Here is a 22,686-nt window from a genome sequence, read left to right on the forward strand (position 1 = left end):
TGAAAAATCCATCCAACTAATAGTACACTGTCCCTCCTCTGATCTCAATTGGGTCTCTATTTGAACTGACATGCATGAGTTATTTAAGAAAGAATATTCAGTTATCTGAAGTGCAGTAGTTACATGCATGCAATCATTAACTAACTGAACTTACATTAATTCAACAAACTGTTTGAATTAATCTAACTGGACTTGACTCAGTTAACTGAGCCAACTAATTACAACTCATCCTTATCTCTTTAACTGATGGATAAATTCCTCAATTAATGGAGAAAATGTTGCATGTCCCCACATAGATTTCATGTTTGATTTTCCTTAACTAATTAACTCAAGATGAATTAATTAATTATTTTTCAAATAGCTACTAAGATCAAATTCGAATTTTACTTCACTATTTTAGTTCAGGGACTAACTAAAATAGGAATATATCCCGATCTGCTAAAAATAGCAATGTTATTTTTAGCACTTCCATTTTTCATTCCTTGTTGCTCAGGCCAGCACTAGTACCTGAATTGCTATTTATAGCAGTGCTAATTTTAGCATTTCTTGTTGCCATTTTCAACAGAAAGTAACACCACCCATAGTCCGAGAAGTACAAGGGGGTGGGAGGGAGCATTACAATTACTATGCATTTTTTTAATGATAATACAAAAGTTGTTATGTTGGTTTATTGAATATGTATAAGTAACGCGTTGAATGTAATTGTATAGTTTTGCTTGGGTGTTAACTATTACTTCTTTTATGAATGAATGCTTTATACATATAAAGGTATTCTATGAAATAAATTACCTATGATGAACATATGATATGTGGTTTGATGAGGTGAATATATAAGTTGATTTGAGCTCTAAGGCTCTTCATGTATTCTGCAATGTGAATGGATTTCACTAGGATAGTGTTGGGATGGAACAATTGTGATTGTCTCCCTATTTTTTAATGAGAAACCTTGACAATTATTTAGTGATGGGGACCTTATTTCCTCTAGAGGTAAGATATAAGGTTGGGCCCTTGTTTGTAAGAGTTGGGGTTGATAGTGTGATGTTGTAAGTTTGTAGACCAAAGGAGTGAGAGTATTTCATCTCAGTTGGGTGAAGTTGAGAAGATGGTTGTATGGTCCAATAGGGGGTTGTGACCAAGAGCTTAGCCAAAAGGAGAATAAGACCCAGATGATGAAATGTCGAGTTGTTAGGGTACTAGGATATCAAGTGTCAGGCAATACATTGAAAAACACCCAATGTGAACCCATAATATTGACAGATTCAAACATCTGTCGAATAACACATAATTTCTTGTTGGATGACATCTTTCAATTATAAAGGGTGATAGTCGAGAGTGAAGTTCTTAACCTTCTCCAGTGACTCAGTTTTAGGAAATTGTGATATCTATTAGGAGATCGAGATATAAACTATCAAGAGATTAGGATATTGGCTACCAAGGGATTGGGATATTGGCTAAGGAGATATTAGGATATTGGTTGTCAGATGATCAAGTATTGACTCATCAAGATATCATCTATCAGGCATCATAGGATAAGGTATCGAGAGGTCAAGACACCTACTATCAATTTTTCCTCCTGATAATCACAGAACCCCATATTTCTCCAATGTGGAATGCTAGCATGGAAATTGGACATGGCATGTTGGTGTGGAAAGTTGATCTGTCATGGTATTATATGATGGTGACATGTGGGAAAAATGATTTCCATGCGGAAAAATATGACATGGTATTGTACAATGGTGACATGTTGGAAAAAGGATTTTCATGTGGTTTCCATATGGAAATGGTATGGGCACTAACGTGGCACTTGGAGGGCACATTTTCAAATGAGCATAAATTTATGTCCATACCTCAAATTTGGATGAAATTTACATTTTTGGAAATCTATTGATTAGTGGAAGACAATAGTGATGTTATATATGAGTTCTAGGGTGGTTGAAGAAAGAGGAATTTTGACAAACCCATCTCCATAAATTAACCTTGATGTTAGGTCTATACATGTGTATGTATGTGGCAAAGTGGTATCAGAGATAAGGTTCACACTTAGACTGAATGGGCTCAGGAAAGAAGGAATGAGTTCGATTTATTATGGATATGAATGCATATCCACAAGGAGTTGTTTCTTTGTGATATTTACTCTAAAGATCACAAGACTACATATGTGTTCAAGTGGAAGACAATCAAGTAAATTATATTCTCATACATGCATCATACATTCATGCTTTCACTACTTCTCAAGAAGATAGGTAGAGAGGAGGAACATGAACCCTCGTAGAGTGATGTCATATGTTGAGCCTGATGTAGACCAATAGGGCTTTACCTCTACATGAGGATCTTTCTCCAAGCAACCTTGATCCTAGACCCTACACACATACACCACCAAACACAATGGTTTTTCCTTCCACATAGGGAAGATTAGCTCATACAAAATAACAACATGAACACAATAACCATAATAACACGTACATAGGAGGGGAATCAAATGCTTATATTAATAGCCAAAAGTACAATTATACCGTTTAACATGAGTAATCTCTTCGTCATCTTCGAAGCTTAGCCTCATATTACCTCACAAGCTAATAGAGCTTTCTAACAATTATCTCACTTTAGATCTCACTATCTCCACCACTCTTTCCGAACTAGCGTAAGCCATTAGAATGATAGGTATATATAGGCCTATATGCCTCCATGGGAGAATGCATCTTGATGCTTAGGGGTAAGAGAAGTTAAGAAACTTCCACAATAATTTTCCCCTAGCCAAGTCATAAAGCTAATCTCTTCTTCATATCTCCTAGGGAATGAGAAATTCTAGAAATACCAACATCTCTATAGGCATGAAAGGGAAAGACATGGGTAGTTTGCATAGGCACAGAATGAATAAGCTATGGAATTGGGAATCTACACGATGTATAGAGTTTTAAGCCTACAGAACTCAAGAAATTTGGCCAAAATAAAGGGTCAAATCTATGCATAAAGGTCAATAGTATAGAAGCTCATGTAGAATGACTCATATGTGGAAAAGAGGTTGATAATATGATCTTGTTAATGTTAAATGTTTTTTGTAATAAAATTGTTGGGTTAATCTTTACTTGATTTATCTAAATCATATTTGAGTGTGATGTGCAATAGTAGCAAAACATTAATTTCAGGAAAGCAAAGGTCAATACAGATGTAACAAAGACAATTAGATATGTTGAAATTTTATTATTTTCTTAAACTAATAGATATGTGTTGTTTCAATACATAAAAACATAAAGGGGGTGTTCAATAAAATGGTATAATACAACTTAGATAAAACTTCACACTATAGAGAAGAGGATCCATATGAGAGAAAGGTAGGGGAGACCCCTCCTAATTGGATGGAACTCTTAGAAGTTTGAAGGTTGAACTCATGAGCTACAAGGTAGACAATGAAAAGATTATTAAAGCCTAGGAAAAATATAATGAAATATAATAGTGTTACAAAACCTATTACATTTACAAAGGCAGAAAACTACTTGATGATAAGTGAAGAAAATGTAGGCTTTTAACACCTCCTTGAAAACAACACCAAAAAATGGTGAGCTTTAGAACAACAATAATAGTTTCCCTTCTATTGCTGCCAACTTAAATAATCAACTTGGGGTTTGTACAAACTTCAAATATGTTTTCAACTATATCTGCAAGCCACACTCTCTTTTCCTTGTTGTGCGACTAACTAAATTGATGATCCTAGTTAATGTGGGGACAAATTACACCCAAGTTCTTGCGATGATGGTTCAAGAAAAGAGAAATAGATTCATGGAAACTACTAAAAATATATCTATCTCAATTGTAAGGGAAACCAATCAATGCTTGAAAACAAGTCTACTTTATCATTTATAGTTAACTCAACTTGAAGAAACTGCTACAAGTAGAAGGAAGTGTTATTAATCTAAATTTCAAAAAGCATAATTGAAAATGCACGAAAGAATAAACACTCACAACAAGAATTTAAAGGAAGGCTACACAATTCCTAATTTCCTCTTAGTTGAACCTCATTCCCTGAAGCCATTAATGTTTTTTATAGATAGGATGTGCATTCTTGTGGGAAATATGCTAAAAAGAAGAGTTATGCATTGTTCTATACAAATAATTGTAGAGCTCAAGGAAACTTTATGAATTAGTTAAATATATTTGTAAAGAGATATGAAATTGTTGTATGCTCATGAAAACTACTTAACTAACCTAAGACAAGTACTAACAATCAAATTTATGCTAAATAAAGTAGTTAAATTATATAGTTTATCTTTTTACAAGAAATTAAATATCTGAAAATTATATTATAACAATTTATAAACAATCCCCCATTGATACTATGGGGTTGATTCCCTCCAAAAATACTAAATTTCAGGGGAGTTTGTCTTCTAGAGTTAATTGTGCTAGCAGATTTGATCTTCAATTGGTGATGTATCCTTAGAGTTTAGTGCAAATTTAATTTAAGTGATAGCAATCTTGGGAGCAAGATCCCTATTTCCTTGTAAGACTTCTAGTGAAAGGTCATTCATAGTATCTTGCCATATTCAACGCACTACTTGTACCAAAAATGAAAAAAATCTAAGCACGACCATACTAATTGAGCAACCTACTTAATTTCATGATTTATCATATAAAATATAAAAAATGCATATTCACAAGGTCCAAAATACATGTTTTATGAATAAATGGGATTGTAGATAGGCCCTCAAAATACTCATTGCAAAGGCTCATTAAACTTATTTAGTGATAATAATTTTTAAATGATTCTTTTTTGTTATTATGATTTTTTTTATTGTGAGTTTCATGATTCTCATTGGCTATTGCTCCAAAAATGTTTCCTATAGTTTATATATAATCTAATTATTAGAGTTATTGGATTTATTTTTGTCCTATAAGTGGAAGGTACGTTTATACTATCTTTCAACTATATACCCCATAGCTTTGTAGAAAAAAAATTCCCTCACACTAACTTTCAACACCACTCCAATTGAACTGAAGGCCAAGTCATCATAATCTACATCTTCATAACATTTATCTTCTTAATACAACATTTCGTTCCTCACTATCAATCCCTACACAACATTAAAGATATATGAAATTGAGTGTTTAAAACATGTTAACAATTAATGTTAAGAAATTCATTTTTAGTAAAGATTTAAATAAAAACCTCATATTGATTACCATTTGATACACTAATTCTTCTCATTACAACATTTCCATAATTCTTTTATGATTTTTTACACTCGTATTGCAAACAACCTTATTGAGTTTCTTCCATTTTTTGTTCTTCATAACACTCATTAATCAATACAAATAATTAATTTAAATATATTAAATTCTTAATAAAGCTTAAAGAACTTGTTTTTTTTCTTGCTGAGATGAGCTACCATCACGCTCATTATAATAAGTTATTTTCCTTGGACTTATATAGGTCATTTTCAATCAAGAAAAAATAAGAATCATTAGATATAGAAATTATGAAATATTTGTTACAAAATAAGTTATTAGTGTGCATAAGAAAACAATACACACCATTGTGTTATACATATGTATACACACTAATATATGATTACCATGTTGTTACAAATTTGAAAACATTTTGTTTACAAATTGTTATATTCACACGGTGCTCCAAAAAGTAATATACACATTGATACTTCATTATGGTTTATTATGCAACATCAAACACTTGACAAATATAAAACATGATGTTTGTGGTATTAAAAAAAATGTTATTTACATTTTAAACTAAAAGATTTTGTTGACATGAACATATGCACTAGTGTGTAATTCATGTATAGTGCACATTAGTTACCAAAAAAAATAAATTATTTTTAAATTGATGGAAAAAGGTTTGAGAACCAACACAATGAGTGGTCCAATTTCCATGGATACCAAAAGCCCAATATACAAGTAAAGAAACCTTGTAAAAATCTATTGCTTGAGAGGAAAAAAAATGTGAAATATAATGAGGGAAACCAAAGAAACAAAAAGAAGGTTATAGATTCTAATATTAAAGGTAATTATGAAACCCTTTTATTTTTTTGAGAATGCATTGAAAATCATTTGAATCAAATAGGAGAAAAATTAAAATGATCAATAGAATGGAGTCACTTAGCTAAAATTTCCCAATGGGGGTGTACAAGTGGAGGTTATAGATGTCTTGGAGAGGGCACCATCGTAACACTTGTATTATGCATAGGTGTAAGTAGCAAGATAGATTTAATGGCTTAGTTTTATTATGTGTGCCATTTGGTGTCTTAAATTCAAGCTCAAGGTGATGGATGGACAACGGTACTATGTGTGAGGAGGTGAGGTTCTCACCTCGACCTCTATCTCTAGTTATATCTGGCTCTCAATTATTGTATGGTGGTTTTTTACTAGGTCCACTTTTCTTTTATTGTGCCTTGGGATTCTCTCTCTGGAGTCTCAGGTGTGTGATGTTCAAGTTGGTTGATATTGTCTGTCCGCATTCCAAAAGCTTCTTTTACTATGGGCATGGTCTACTTGGTTGGTAATTGTCTTTCATCCCAATTCTCTTTTCTTTGGGAAGGTAATCTATCAATTTATTTTTCATAGCACCTTATGCGCGACTTATGTTCTATTGCAGTGGTTAATTTGGGATATTAGGGCTTTTAGCTATTGGTTTCTTGGTGGGGTGGTGTTGGAGTTATTTATCCAAACGTTTCAATTTCTTAGTTTATTGCAAGTTTTAAATTGTTTGGGTAGTTATATACTTTCTAAATCACTCAAGAAGTCTTTGTCTTTGCCTTTGTCTCTGTGTTCTATCATCCCCGTGTTTGATCTTGTTGGTAACAATTTGGTAATGCCATTATAGTGTGATGAGCTTCATAATTTTCTAGGTCTCGAGCCTATTGAGTGGTCTTTTGTCGATGACCTTATTGTCTACTATTCTAGAATTCGTGGCACTCCTCAGTGCTCACTGTCCTCCCCCTTCTTTTATTAGCAGAGGTTTGGTTAGCAATTTTCCTTATTACTTATCTATAGTTGTACTCATGGCTCTGAGTCAAAGCATGAATAATAAATGAGGTCGAGGAGGGAAAATTAGGCATAAATAGTATGCCCTTTCTCCTATGATTCAATGGCCTCTTCTTTCAATTCCATTCCTCTTGAGGTGAAGAAAGAGATCTTGAACCTGGAAAGTGTGGAAGCAAGGGACTGCCCATTGTTCCAACTCTCAATTGGAAGGAAAGGAAACTAAATGGCTTCCTAATATGTGTATATTTTGGAAAATAAGGTTGCAATTTTTGAGCTTTTGGCCTTAAACCAACAAACCACAACATTCTTGCATCTCCTCTTTGAGGACAAAATGGAAAAAATTTACAATGTTTTCTCGTCCGTGGAAGATATCAAAAGGATGCTACATAATTTACATTTCTGTCTAGACAATGTTGTTGCTCGTTTGGCATGGGTGGATAGTTTTTTTATGAGTGATTTTGGGTCGGGAGATCTCACTGATCCTCTAGCAAATAGTGTTGAAACGCCTGCCTTGTTCTCTTCTGATAACGCATAATATGGTGATGAGAGGTATTTGTGTTTCTTGGTTTAGAAATGGTATTTTTTTCTACACTTTTGGGATGTCCTATGACGACGATGGATTGCTATATACTTTCTATGATGTTTGGAGACAGTGGATATAGTTTTTTTTTTTGAATACTAGACTACTCTCTTCATGATGGTTGGGTTGTTGGTGTTTGTGTGGTATGTACTGCTTCAAATTTGTTATGAATCATGATTGTAGAGTGTTGGTGCTGGTATGGTGCATTATGTTTCAATTTTTGTCTAATTTTATGAAGCATATATGGAATATTTATGGTTTAGCTTATTTCAATGGAGGAAATATGAGGCAGATTTTTTGCTCAAAGTTTTGTTTGGGTTGTGGTAAAAATACAATCTTATGTTCATATCTTATAATGGAGGTTTTTCGATACAAGGTTCTTTGGATGATGTCGATTGTTTATCCCGAATTCTTTTGTAGCTCTAATCTATTAATTGGAAGTTTGGTTGGTCATGGAGTTGATGAATGGTGATATTTTGCATGTTGTTTCCTTTCGAGTGCATTCTTTTTTGATACTCACTAGTATCTTATCTATTTTGAATATTGTAAGAAGAAGATTTGTATTCTGTAGGTATTATCTGTTTGTATTCTCTGTTTGGTCCCAAGAAACTGTGCTTAAGAATATTTGTATTAGTCTGGAGGGGCTTTGGGGATCTGGTTCATAAGGTAACCGTTTTGGCTATGCTTGAGCCATTGTTTATCATGTAACCAATGTTTTTGATATGAAATATAAGGATATATATTTACAAAAAAAAAAAAAGATTATCCTTAACAAAATTTAACTCTTCAAAAACATATGTTCAATTCAAAATCTTTGTTGATAAATCTCCATTGCAAAAATTTCCCCTCTAAATTTTGGCCAAAAAAATGAAATAAGGATTAGATTCTTTTTTAATATAAAAAAACATTTAAGAGAATGCAATTCCCTTACAAATATAAACAAACATTTAATAACTTTTTGAATCAAATAGAGGAAAGATTGAGATGGTCAATAGATCAAAGTGACATACTTGAAATTTCTCCTCTACAGATTTTTGTCTTACCTATTGTGATCTCTTACAAATATAGCTATTTAAAAAATAATTTTCCCACTCCAATGCCTTTTATGATAAATATCTCATACATAATCTCCCTTATAAAATGTTGATAAAATAATGAAATAAGGATTAAATTTTAATTTATAAACACATATTTAGACAGATGAAATTTCTACTCATTTTTTCATTGGATATTTCGACACATAGATGACAAGCATGTGTGTTTTTTTTTGTAACCTATTGTTTTTCGATGTGCCATATAGTATAAAGTGCATTGGTGCACTTTTTACACAAAAATGTGCTAGTAGAAAATTTAATTGATGAAATATAAATGCAAACCTCTGCAATTAAACTTTTATGGAGGAAAAAACAAAGGCTATTATTTGATGTGTATCATGATTTAGAACACATGTGCATTCATATAGACACACTTATGTGTCATCAATTAATATAACACACTGATAGCTTTTAAAAACCCTTTGAAATTTCATTTGTGCTTCCCTGTAGTGATGATGGTTTTAGCTCAAACGCATGGAAAAGAGATATAATATGAAATGGCCAATGCTTCATATTCCAACTTCCATATCGCTACAAGTTCCTCAACTTCTCCCTCATAGTTTCTAGTAAGTCCAAATTTTATTATGAGTCATTTATTTGATTGAATGTATGTTGTTTATACATGTGCATTTGAATAATTGTTCATTGAATTTTATAAGATTATAATTTAGGATTGAGTTTGGATGTGAAATATATTCTCCTAAACAAAAAATGCCTAAAACTCTTATCAAGAGGAAAATAAAATAGAAGAAGGCAAATGCAAAAAATGGCAATGGTTTATATGATACGTTTTGAAGACTTGATTTATTTCAAAAGAGTTTGAAAGAGTGTGATTACTTCAGACTGTGGTTCATTCAAAGAACTTTGAAATCATAAACCTACACATTCTTGAATATCTTTTGAGGATTTCCCAAAATAACTGATGTCTGATATCATTCTATAATTAAAATCATTTAAAACACTAACAAAAATAATTTCCTTGAGGAAATACAACAATATCATTGATTTAAATAAACGAATAAAAAAATAGTGTTTTTCTTTGAAGACAATGAAGAGGCTCATCCAAATCTAAACAAGTAAAAGAACCTAGAAGGGAAAATTGAAAATGAGACAATTCGAACTTAGTATTCATAGACTTACACTAATTAACAACATGTGAGCATAAGACTAGGAAGAGAAGAAAATGAGGAATGTATAACTTGGAGAAGATATGGTTATAAAATTGAGGTAAGATACTTTTGGAGTAAAACCCTCTATGTTATAGACATCGTTACTTATGCATTTTGTTTGACAAGTTGGAAGTATGTGTAACACTAACTTCCACTACTGATTTGGAATCAATTGACCCTAGCAACCAAAATAATGTTTAATTAACCTAGTGCTCATTTACTCATGCAAGGGACTTATCATGACTTTCTTTCTTACGTTTAGTGTAGATATTACATTCTCTAGTCCTTGGAGGATTCCAATTTGATATGCAGTAGTTGAGGTTGCTTTTGCATTATCAACTTCAAACCTATTACCCATTTCATAATATCACCTTCAAAGAAATGTATAATGCTATCAAATTCTACTCCCGAAGAAGGTTGGGCTAACCCTGATGTGGTTTCAAAATCTTCCTTTGTACATATTTTTGTATCTCAGACAAGCAGTATTCCTTCCAAACCTTTCATACTCTTGATTTCATTGAAGAATATTAAGACATTATACACTCAATATCGTCACAATATTCAATTATTAGATAGAGTCTGAGGAATTTTCCATCCCACATTTTCTTATTTCCGTTGATTTGTTATCAAAACGTATATTTAATTTCAACTTCCTCTAATCATTCATAGTCTTTAGATATCTAATAAATGTTTCTACAAAATTATCATGGACTTGCATCCTATTTTAGTTTATTATTTAGGGATTATTTAAGGGCAAGTGTTTTTCTAGCTAGAGTAGAAGCTTTATTGATTGCTTCCTACAAATCAAATAAAAGAACCATTGCATCCTCCACATCGCCTGCCATAATTTTACTTACTTTGAATAATAATAACTGGGCCACCCTCACCTTAGTAGTTCTTTTTGAAGAGCCTTCATAGATTTCCTCAGGTGCCTAACACTAAGAGGATGCAGTAAATAGGGGTTTGGGATTCAAAACAAATTCCAATTCTACAACCCTCTTCTTAACCTCTCAAGTTCTTCCTCTTGCTCACTAACGACATGTTCTAGATTTTTTTCCCATGGCTTCATGTATTTTCATTGTTCTAGATGCCTTTGAATCAAAGATAACATTTTATTCTTCTAAAAGTGTCTTTCCTTTTTTCTTCTCCCTGAATATTTGAAATATCTATTGGTCTATTTGATGATGTAAAGTAATAGAGACATCTTCCAAAATAGGAAAATCTCATTACATTTTCTAGTAGTTTGTTACATTTGAAATGAAGCATCATCCATTTAGGGAATTTTGTTAAATCATTAACAACATCTATATCATTAATAATGTTTATTTGATCTTCAACACCTCTCTTGGATGATACTACTGTATCATCACTTCCTAACCTCTTCCACTCCAAGTGAGAAGGGATTGCATGTTCAATATCGCTTTTATATTTCTTAAGGTCTTCACTGCCACCATCTTCTCCAAATCTCTTGCATAGATTTTCCTACTGCCACCTCTAAGCAACAATACTCTTCTCGGTCAAATTGAAAGCATTCTTAGTAAAATTAACCACTCCTCCCCTTCGAGAATTGTCTCTCAATTTACCCCTTTTCACCCAAGCAATGGGATGCTCACTAGTATCCTTATATTTTTTTTATTGTCAAGAAGGATTTTCATCCATTTCTCCTTTGGTTTGGTCAGGCATTTAAACTCACCATAAGCAACAATATCCTTCTCGGTTGAATTGAAAGCATTCTTAGTAAAATTAACCACTCCTCCCCTTCGAGAATTGTCTCTCAATTTACCCCTTTTCACCCAAGCAATGGGATGCTCACTAGTATCCTTATATTTTTTTTATTGTCAAGAAGGATTTTCATCCTTTTTTCCTTTGGTTTGGTCAGGCATTTAAACTCACCATGGTATGAGTATATTCATGAGGATCTAGGCCACTTAGTTTACTAATGGGACTAGGGTTAGATGTAAGTGTTTCTTCAACATCCTCATCTTCAATACCAATGTCTTCCTTATTTCGTACTCCCTTCTTAGGTAACTCAAATCATGGATACTACTATTATAACTACTAGAAATCACCAAGCCTTGAATACCTTATCTAGATCATACCCTAGGATAGCTTTTGCTTCCATTAGGTTGAAAGTGTCTAATCCAAGAGCCATCTTAGATAAGTGCCAAAAATCTTTCACAATTTCTCCCACAAATTTAAAAGGCATAGTGAGGAGTTGTTTCACTTCTTATGATGAAGGCAATAATGGCATTTGAATATTGCCTACATGTTTCTATCACAAAGAAATGGTCCTAAACAAACTTGCTCCCACAAATTTAAAGGGCACAATGAAGAGTTGCTTCACTTCTTATGATGGAGGAAATCATAACATTTGAATATTGCCTACATGGTTCCATAACAAGGATTACATAGTAAAGTTTTTCCTCAAAAGGCTTACATCCTAATATAGGCATATTATTATTTGTAGAAATACTCAATCATTCCTACCAATTAAAATCCCTAGCACTCTTTTTCAAACAATCAAGTGCACGACCTATCATCATTTTTCTAAACCATCCTACAAAAGCATCTTAAATTTTATAAAATTGAAATGGGACCTTGTGCCTCCAAAGAACCAAGCACCATTTGTACTAAGACTACCTCTAACCTTATTCACCTTGGGGTATCAATTTTTTAAGGGATTTATAAAGGTAAAGTGAAAACTAAGCATGATGATATATGAAATCCCTTGGCCCTCTTTCCATTTAAACAATTGGCATGATATCTCATTTGACATGATTTAATCCTAATGAAATATTTACGTTTTTTTTCATGTAAACAACAAACCTCTGCAATTACATTATAAACTTTTTCCCAACTAATTGAGTCAAAATCCATTCCATTTCCTTATATGATGTTTCCATCTCAACAATAATAATCTAATATGCCCCTTCTACTTTAGGCTCAAAACATCACCCTTTTTATCACACTAAAACCGTTGTTATTTACATATAAATAGAATCAACTTTTACATCCTAAAAAACTTCAGCTTGATGGTTTTGAGTAGCTCTAATAACTTTTTGCGTAGTCTAACTAGGCTTAAAATTTTCCTAGAAAACAAAGGAAATGCCGACAAGATTTTGCTAAAATCTAGTAGAAATTTTGAGAATTTCGGGTTATAGCTGTCAAGTTTCAATTTTTTGGGTGTCCCAAGGGTTTTTGATGGTGTCGAATCCATTTCCACCATCAAAAATAAGATTCAAGCACTTGGACTATCAATTTTTTTGAGAAAAATATGGATGGATTCAAGTGACTTTTTACTCTCTGGGCAAATTTGTCGCCCCAGTAGACAATGCTATAACTTTCTATTCCTAGTTGTTCTAGGGGGATATATGCTCCTTTCGTTCCTCGTACAAACCATTCAAACTTTATTACGCACCATATGTCATAATCCCATGGAATCTATCATTCCTTCCATAAATGTTGCATTACGCTCATTAAAAGATAGTGAAACAAATATTAGTTTGTCACCAAATTGATGAGATTGTATAGATTGGACAAAACTCATGCTCTATGTAAACTGACAACAACGGATTAAAACAAAGCTCTATGAAGATTATACACCAACCTAGATCCATCTTAACTTTGGATTTATCAAGTGTCGAATAAGATCAAATCTCTCTAAAGTGCAAACATTTTTTTAAATAAAACTTGAGTAAAAATTTACACCTCAAAAAAATTGATCCCTCTAAATATTTCATAAATTTAAAATTAAAATTAATCTAAACTAATTTAACTATTAATTTAATTTAATTATTTTTTTTATATAATTTAATAGAATCCAAACATTTATTCCAATATATAAATAGTTAATTATATGTTTTATTCTAATATTTATATTTTCTATGTATTTATTAAATAGTTAATACTTTTTAACTAACTATTAAATTAACAACCAATTAAATTAAATTATTTATATATTTATTTAGAGGTAAGGTCCCTTATTATAACTTCCAATTAAATTAAATTATTTATTTTAGAGGTAAGGTCCCTAGTCCAATTTAGCCGTTGGCCTAGTTAGCTGTTGGAGGCTCTGCGCAAGCTATTTAACATGCAACGCTAGATCTGGTTCTTCAACTTGCCCTGATGATGAACCACACTAGTTGGTTTGAAACGCATCGACAAATGATAGATCTTGTGATTTACGCCGAAAAATCTCTTGTAAACCTAATATAGATTACAGAAGTCTCAATTCAACAATAGAATCCAAATATTTTAATTATTAATTAATTATTTTTATTTTATTTTTATATAATTTCATCTAAACATTACACAAATCTATAGATCACCACTACCCTCCCATCCATAAAACTCCAATCAAAAATACCTAAATCAAATTATATACGTAAATATTACACAAATCTGTAGATAACCACTACCCTCCCATCCATAAGACTCCAATCAAAAATACCCCAATCAAATTATATACCTAAACATTACACAAATCTGTAGATCACCACTACCCTTTTTTTTCAGAGGAAAAAAACATGATGATATTATATTCAGGAATATAATGAGCGAATACAAATAACATATGAGGCTAGCCATCAAGACAGGCCAATAGGATAAGAGCAGGAGAGTAAAACATTACATATAGGCCATGAGAAGATGACCAACAGGCAGGCCAAAAACAGCATATGAAGATGACCGAGAAGCGCAAATCGACATGAAAACATACATAAGACATCATATGTTGGCCGATAGGCAGATCGAAGGAAGACGAACCGATATGATCCAAGAAAGAAGCATAGATCAACCTGTACCATAACATTGAACATAGAGAAGCAATCTAGAAGAGAATGGACATAGAGCAAAAAGGCGATAGAAAATAAACAGCAGGATCAGGATGGGTCAATCATAGCAGATATAAGGATCAGAGTGGAGGAGAGAGGAGCCCTGTATTCCTGGAAGATGCAAGCGTTCCGCCATTTCCACAAGGTCCAGCACGTGAAAATGAATAAGGATCTCCATGCAGGCCGCTGATCCGACCACCATCTGAATGCATCCAGAACAGAAGAGAAAATCTGTAGAGGAAAACCATATGAAGAGGAGAGTTCAAACCAAATTTGGGTCGTAGCCGGGCATTGAAAAAACATATGGAAGTTTGTCTCGAGCGCTTGGCAGCACATGCAGCATCTTCCGGGGCCCGACCAGCCTTTTCTTTGGAGAACCTCCCATGTCAGGTTCCTGTTATAGAAAACCAGCCAGGAGAATAAAACAACTTTGATCTGAACAATGGATTTCCATAATTTGTAAGGAAAAAGGGGGCCGGGCAGCGCCGGGAGAGATGAGGAGACAGATTCATATATATCTTTGACACGCGCGAACTGGTTGGCGATCCCCATCGACCAAACTAACTCATCTTTAAGACCAGATTGGGAAATGCCTTTCCTTTCGAAACAATGAGTGGCAGCAGACCATGAGGGCCGCAGAGGAAGGGGCAATCCGAGAGCTTCGCCATCCTTCCAGATCGGCGTCGAAGAGGACCAGGAGCAGATCACTTTGTCCCCGGGAAAAAACCCCTTCGAGTGGAGAAAAGCAATGAGCTCGGGGGAGAGCGAGGATTCTAGACCATGAACAGTGGGGTCGATACCAAGCAGGATGCCAGAACCAGAATGAAAGGACCATTTTAGAAAGGACATAAAGAGCGGTTGAATCTTTCTAACGCTGCGCCATATGGCGGACCCTCTTTTTGAGCCGAGGGTCTGTCTCCTGTACCAATATGCAATCGGCCTGTCTTTCAAATATTTTTGCTTGATGATTGTACTCCATATGCCATTGCCGAAGATGCCTCTGTGCAAAGTCTTACAAAGGAGGGCCATACCGAATGTCTTCATATGAAGTAAACCCCAACCACCGTCTCGCTTCGGTCTCGTGATGGATGCCATTTTAACCAAATGAATCTTTGATAGGTGGGATCTTCCACCCCAAAGAAAATTAGCAGACAAGGCCACAATTTTTCTGATAATGGAGGCCGGGAGGAAGTAAAGATGCGCCCAATAGACAACAAGATGAGATAAAACTGTTTGTACAAGGATGACCCTGCGTCCTAGTGAAAGGAACCGCATTTCCCAGCTAGAGATCTTGTTATAGAATTGGTCCACGAGCCATAGCCAGTCCCGTTGCCTGTTCCCTTTAGGTTTTAGACGGAACCCCAAATATCCAAAACCCTCCATTATGGGCGCCATATTAATGCCAAATGTCACCGCAATCCATTGAGCCAACTCCTGTTGAGTGTCGTTGTGATACAACATAGATTTGATCTTGTTGATGACCAACCCCGTTGCTGACTGAAACTTTCGGAAGATCTCGTAGAGACAGAGCCAGCTAGATTTTTGGAGCATGGCACAGACAAGAATGTCATCAACAAAAAGGTTGTGAGAAAGAGAGATATTCTTACAGATCTTGACCGGGAGGCATCGCTTGTCAGCAACGGCTTTGTTTATCTAAGACTAAGTGAATTCATGACAAGTATAAAAAGAAGGGGGGATAGAGGGCAGCCCTGGCGCAGCCCTGGCGTAGCCCTCTCTCTGCCTGGAAAAAGGATGACGGGATGCCGTTGATGATAACAGAGTATGACACATTTTCGACACATGCCATCACCCAATTGATTCCTTGCGTCCTCAGCCCGATTTTTGCAAGAAGAATCCTGAGAAATCCCCAGTCAACACAATCGTAAGCCTTTTCCAGATCAATCTTAAGAAAGGCAGCATCAGTGTTTTTGGATGAGACAGAAAATAGACACTCCTGTGCCAGGGCAACAGCATCAAGTATGTTCCTCCCAGATAAAAAAGCATGTTGATCCTTGGAGATGTAGATATTAAGAACAGGTTTCAATCTTTCAGCAATTATTTTTGATATAATTTTGAAAAGGATGTTGCATAATGCGATGGGCCTGAAGTCTGCAAAGGACTCAGAGCTTTCCTTTTTGGGAATCAGAGCAATGAAAGTCGCAGTGAAAGCACTGTTAATGTGCCCAGAAATACGAGTGGCATCCACCATCCCCAATAAATCTTCTTTGAACATGTCATAAAAATGCGAGAAGAACTCAATCAACCAGCCATCTGGTCCAGGACATTTGTCCTTTTTGAATTTCTTGATCGCGTCTTGAAGTTCCTCTTCGGAGATGGGCTTAAAAAATTGAGAATTGGCCTCATCATCAAACATAAGAGGTACTTGGTCGATCGCCCAGAAGACATCAGATATGTCAGTCACCCTCCGCTTGTATTGATTCTGAAAATGACTCGTAGCTTCCATCGAAATTTCGTGCTGAGAATGTAGAAAACCCCCGTTGCCGTCTTGGATTCTCCATATAGAATTTTTGCTCCTCCTTGCGTTTGCAAAATGATGGAAAAACTTGGTATTACGGTCGCCCTCCTTGAGCCACAACGCCCTGCTTTTGAGTCTCCAGGAAGACTCCTCCTTTTGTAATAATTCTTGTTTCCTTTTCTCCATTGTTCTGAATAGATTTTGCTGTTCAAATGATAGGCAGTCGAAATTTACTGTATCAGAGAGGGTGTTTATTTCCTTTTTAATGGCCGCAAGCTCTTGTTTATCCTTTATCTTCTATGTAATCGTCCAGTCCTTAGCCACTTCCCTTAAGGACTGAATCTTTTCGCGGAAAGAGGAAAGAGATAGCGCCTCGGACTGTTTTAGTTCATTCCATTTCTTTTTTATGGCTTCATTGAAGGAATCATCCGACAAGTAGACCCTGTTGAATTTGAAGGAATAGCCCATCCTATGATGAGGTTCCAGCCAATCAAGAAAAATGGGGCGGTGATCCGATGTGTGGTCATCTCCAGTTCTTGCAGCAGGCATACCCCGTTCAGCAACGATACTTGCATTAATAATGAAGCGATCAAGCCTCTTGGCAATAAAAGCTGATCCAGTTCTGCCATTCTCCCATGTAGGGGACATTTTACATGGAATGACATCGATTAAGTTCTTGTACAGAAACTCTGAGCGGAGCCTGTCAGCAATGGCGTCATTTTTTCTACAGTTGCCCCAGCATTCATCTGAATTCAGAGTAGCGTTAAAATCACCGGCGATCAGCAATGATTCAATGTCAAGAATCCCAGAAGAAAATACCAAATCCCAAAAGGATGACCTGTTCTTGTAGGGTGCGTATATGTTCAAGATGTTGAGCAGTTTTGATTGTCCCCTCCCCATCCATAATACTCCAATAAAAAATATCCCAATCAAGTGTATCGAGTGTGCTATAAATCCTAATTTCGATACGAGACCCTTATCCCAATATTGTCGCCATGTGAGACTTGTTATTTAAAAGCCCTAGTTTAATTAGTTGGAGGAATTCTCTGGAAAGTTATGGAAAGTTATGGAAATTCCGGTTATATTTAGAGAAAATCTTGTAAGGATTTTTGTAAATCCAAGTTATAGTTGTTAAATTTCAAAATTTTAGTTGTTTTAAACGTTTTTGATCATGCTGAATCCATTTGCATCATCAAAGAGACTATTCGAACATTGTCTATGCAACACTACCTCTACAAAAAAATTTGAAGATTCAGGCCACTTTTAGCCTTCCGGGCAATTCCTCCACCTCGTTAAACACTCCATTCTGAAATTCTAATGCAGATTGAACTTGGTTATTTGTTTTTCCATAACCCAAGACGCTGATTTCCGAAGAGAAAAACTCCATGATTTTGTACGATTGCTGTTACCACCGGCGTCTTTGATCATCTGAATTTTTTCATTTCTTAATTGAATTATCCTATTATCCTGTGATATTTATTGATCTTTCCCTGAGAGAGCATGAATGAATATCGAGTAAAGAAAAACAAAGAAGATTTAAGAAGGCAAATATCACAGAAACAATGATACATGCAATTAAGAAGGCAAATATTACTACATCAATGATGCATGGCATGGGGCATTCCGAGATTTGAACTCGGATTCTCGCACATCAAGCACAGGGCATTCCGAAAATTGCTCAAGGGTATTCCGAGAATTAAACTCGGGACCTCTCGCACCCTAAACATAGAGGAGGCATTCCGACAATTGCTTAGGGGCATTCCGAGAATTGAACATTGCTTAGGGGCATTCCGAGAATTGAACTAGGGACTTCTCGCATCCTAAGTGTAAGGACATTCTTATAATTGCGTATGGGTATTCCGAGAATTGAACTCGGGAGCAGGCAAATATTACTACATCAATGATAGAAAATTGAACTCGGGACCTCTTGCATTCACCGAACAGAATGAGGAATTCACCAAACATAATGAGGAGTTCGGAGAGTTGAACTCTCCGAACAGAATGACCTCTTGCATTCACCGAACAGAATGAGGAGTCGCATTCACCGAACAGAATGAGGAGTCGCATTCACCAAACAGAATGAGGAATTAGGAGAATTGAACTCTCCGAACAGAATTCGGAAAACTGAACTCTCCGAACAGAATGAGAAGTTCAGTGGAATTCCAAGAAGTGAGTTGGAATTCACCAAACAGAATGAGGAGTTCGGTGGAATACCAAGAAGTGAGTTGGAGTTCACCAAACAGAATGAGGAGTTCGGCGGAATACCAAGAAGTGAGTTGGAATTCACCAAACAGAATGAGGAGTTCGGAAAATTGAACTCTCCAAACAGAATGAGGAGTTCGGTGGCATTCCAAGAAGTGAACTCAGTAAAAGAGGAAAGTGTGAACAGAATGAGGAAACAGAATGAGGAGTTCGGTGGCATTCCAAGAAGTGAACTCAGTAAAAGAGGAAAGTGTGAACAGAATGAGGAAGGCATTAGTGTGAAGAGAATGAGGAATTCACCAAAGAGAATGAGGAATTCGGAGAATTGAATTCGCCAAACAGAATGAGGAATTCGGAGAATTGAATTCGCCAAACAGAATGAGGAGTTCGGTGGCATTCCAAAAAGTGAAATCAGTAAAAAGAGGAAAGTGTGTCAGAAGTGGGATTTGAACCCACGCCGTTCGGTGGCATTCCAAAAAGTGAAATCAGTCGGTGGCATTCCAAAAAGTGAAATCAGTGAAAAGAGGAGTGTGTCAGAAGTGGGATTTGAACCCACGCCCTCAATCGAGGACCAGAACTTGAGTCTGGCGCCTTAGACCACTCGGCCATTCTGACATCAGATTTATGTTGAGAGTGGAATTTGAACCCACGCCCTTTCGGACCAGAACCTTAATCTGGCGCCTTAGACCAACTCGGCCATCTCAACTGCTGTTTCATAATTGGTGGTAACGATTACTGGATCGGAGTGACAACGGACCCAGCCCAACAATATGACGCACCTCCATATTCCAAAACACGACGATGAGAAAATTGAGGATGGCAATGGTCTTTCCGATGCGCATAATGGGAGAGCAAAGAAAAGGGAGGAAAATCCAACAAAATTCAATCTTCACCATCACATCGACATCGTATTGAAATGGAGATTGATTTAAAATTAGGGTTTTAATAAGAGACACGGAATTGATCGGACGGTCAAAAGTGGTCAGAATTTGGACAAAAAAATTTCAAAAAATCTTGTAGATGCAGCGTTTGAATTGTGTTTTTGATGGTGGAAATGGATTCAACACCATCAAAAACGTCTAGGACACCTAAAATTTTGAAGTTTAACAATTATAACTTGAATTTACAAAAATCTTTGCCAAATTTTCTCTAAATATGATCAGAATTGATGATAGCCTATCGTGTTGTTGAGTACCCAATGTCATCGTAGAACTCATTGAAATCGTGAAAGATACAATGTCATCATTGATTATCGGATTTTTATTAATTTTAGATGGTGACTTATTCACAGACACACAATTTGCTTCTAGGTTGTTCTCTGTTTGCTGGTCTCTCCAATATCTATTGTTTCTAACATTTTTGTTTTCGGTTAGCTTTAATATTAATGTTATAATATTTATCCATAATGTATCTCACATTTATTATCTATTGTTGATAAGATTTTTGTTTTTGGTGAGCTCTAATATTAAGGTTCTAATATTATTTGTCTATGATGGGAAAGTTTTTCTTAATCTTGTTATTTTTCATATAGGTGTTTCATGTTTAAGAAGTATTATTTTTAAGGGTTAATGAGCTTATTTTTGTGAGTTAACTATTTTTTTTTTTTTTTAAAGGGTTTTTCAAATTATAATTTTGATTTTTCATTGTAATTTTGTTTTTTATTTTTGTTTTTTTTCTCAAGTTAGGTAGTTTTTAGTTTTTTAATTATTTGTATGATTATAAAGATTGTGTTGATTATGGTATATTTCATTATTATGGCAGTAATTGTTGTTATATTTTATGCTTATTATATCAATTTTATGATTGTCATGTTAATTCAGGTTTGTTAAAGCTTCTTAATGCACTCTCATAGTCATATTTTGCATTTAATATGATTAAATTCAATTTGAGTATAATCCATTATCTTTCAAGAAAAGAAGGAAAATTACAATCATTATATGTACAACATTAACTTAAAATAAATATGGATAACAAAAGGAAAGATCTTGCCCACTCCTCTTCACTCTTAAGGAGAACATCACAATGTATTGATCATGATAAGCAAGATTACAAAACCTTTGATTCAATGTATAAGGATGCAAGATGCTCATGATCTACGTCTGTCTCAAGGCCATGAAATTGTGCAATCCATGCTTGTAGTATTACTTCATCTGCCTTGGGATCATTCATCATTTCATCTTTAATCCTTTATGGAAACCAACGCCACCAATCAGTTGCAAGTCCTGTAAAACATTTTACCAGATGTGTGGCCACATATCTTGGGGTGATTGATGCATCTTCTGCCTTTTTAGCAGTGACCCAATTTATTAACAATTGGATAACAAACCTTATTTCTTCTGTAGTCTGACAACCAAAATTGATGACCGAATGTTCAGGCATGGCTGAGATAATTCTATTGGTCGTATCAATTCCTAAAGATGATAATTCTTTAGGGCGAGAAGAGGATGTTGTTAGCATTGTCGTATCAAATTCTGGCTCATTTTTTATGGACATTTCTTTCGGACAGTTTTCTTTAACTTGTAGTTGTAAAAGATGTGGCCAATTTCTCATGACAAACACTTTTTTCCTTACCCTTGCTGGCATATCTTCTATCTCTCCAATGTCTCATTCAGGTCTGTTATCTTAGACCTGAAATAGTCCCATAGAGTTGTTTTTCTTGTGTTTACTACTACTGTGCTTTGTCTCATATCGGAGGATATCCTTATGAGAAATGTAAGGGTTCTTTTCTGGCCTTCTTACTGCCCTTTTTACTTCATTTATTTTTTCTAACAAAGAGTCTAGCAAATCTAGCCTGGATTCAACTTTTTTCAAAGATGTTCTTAAAACTGTGGTGTCTATATGGACATGGGACAATATGTCAATTTTATCTGTCATATCTTTTATTTCTTTCTTCAAAGATTATGCATCTTGTTTGATTTGCAACAAGTCTTTGTGCAAATCATCTATATTTTGTCCTGTCAGTGAAGCTTGTAGATTTGAGAAACTTAATAGCTTGCATTCATCTGACATTGACTCTCCTAATGATGAAGATCTTACTAGAAGATATTCTCTTTTCCATTTCAAATCATCAACAAACTATTTGAAAGGGACAGTTGGAAAGTTTCTTACCTATAAATATTACTCTTCTCCACTAGGGAATTTCTTCTCTTGGAAAAGACATCATGACCAACTAGAATGAAGGAGAGGAATTTGTTATAGATCTCTTTCCTTGGAGATTATTAAGTTTTTCTTGGAAGATAGGACATCTATTGTTATATAAAAAAATTAGTATTCTCTAAAACTATTAGTTAATTAGGGCATCAGGCATGATCAAAGATCATGCCCATTCACCAAGAGGCAG

General features: G+C 34.9%; 2 non-coding genes across 2 annotated transcripts; both read right to left on the reverse strand.

The window, feature by feature from the left end:
* Nucleotides 1-19,877: 19,877 nt before the first annotated feature.
* On the reverse strand, nucleotides 19,878-19,961 carry TRNAL-CAA (transfer RNA leucine (anticodon CAA)). The gene has a single exon. It is a non-coding gene; the product is annotated as a tRNA-Leu (tRNA).
* A 10-nt stretch (nucleotides 19,962-19,971) lies between these two features.
* Nucleotides 19,972-20,052, reverse strand: TRNAL-AAG (transfer RNA leucine (anticodon AAG)). Its single transcript has one exon. It is a non-coding gene; the product is annotated as a tRNA-Leu (tRNA).
* Between the last annotated feature and the right edge of the window lie 2,634 nt (nucleotides 20,053-22,686).

Source organism: Pinus tabuliformis, chromosome Q (assembly GCF_031772625.1).
Source record: "Pinus tabuliformis cultivar Carrire ecotype Pingquan chromosome Q, CPIR1, whole genome shotgun sequence".
Classification (NCBI taxonomy): Eukaryota; Viridiplantae; Streptophyta; class Pinopsida; order Pinales; family Pinaceae; genus Pinus; species Pinus tabuliformis.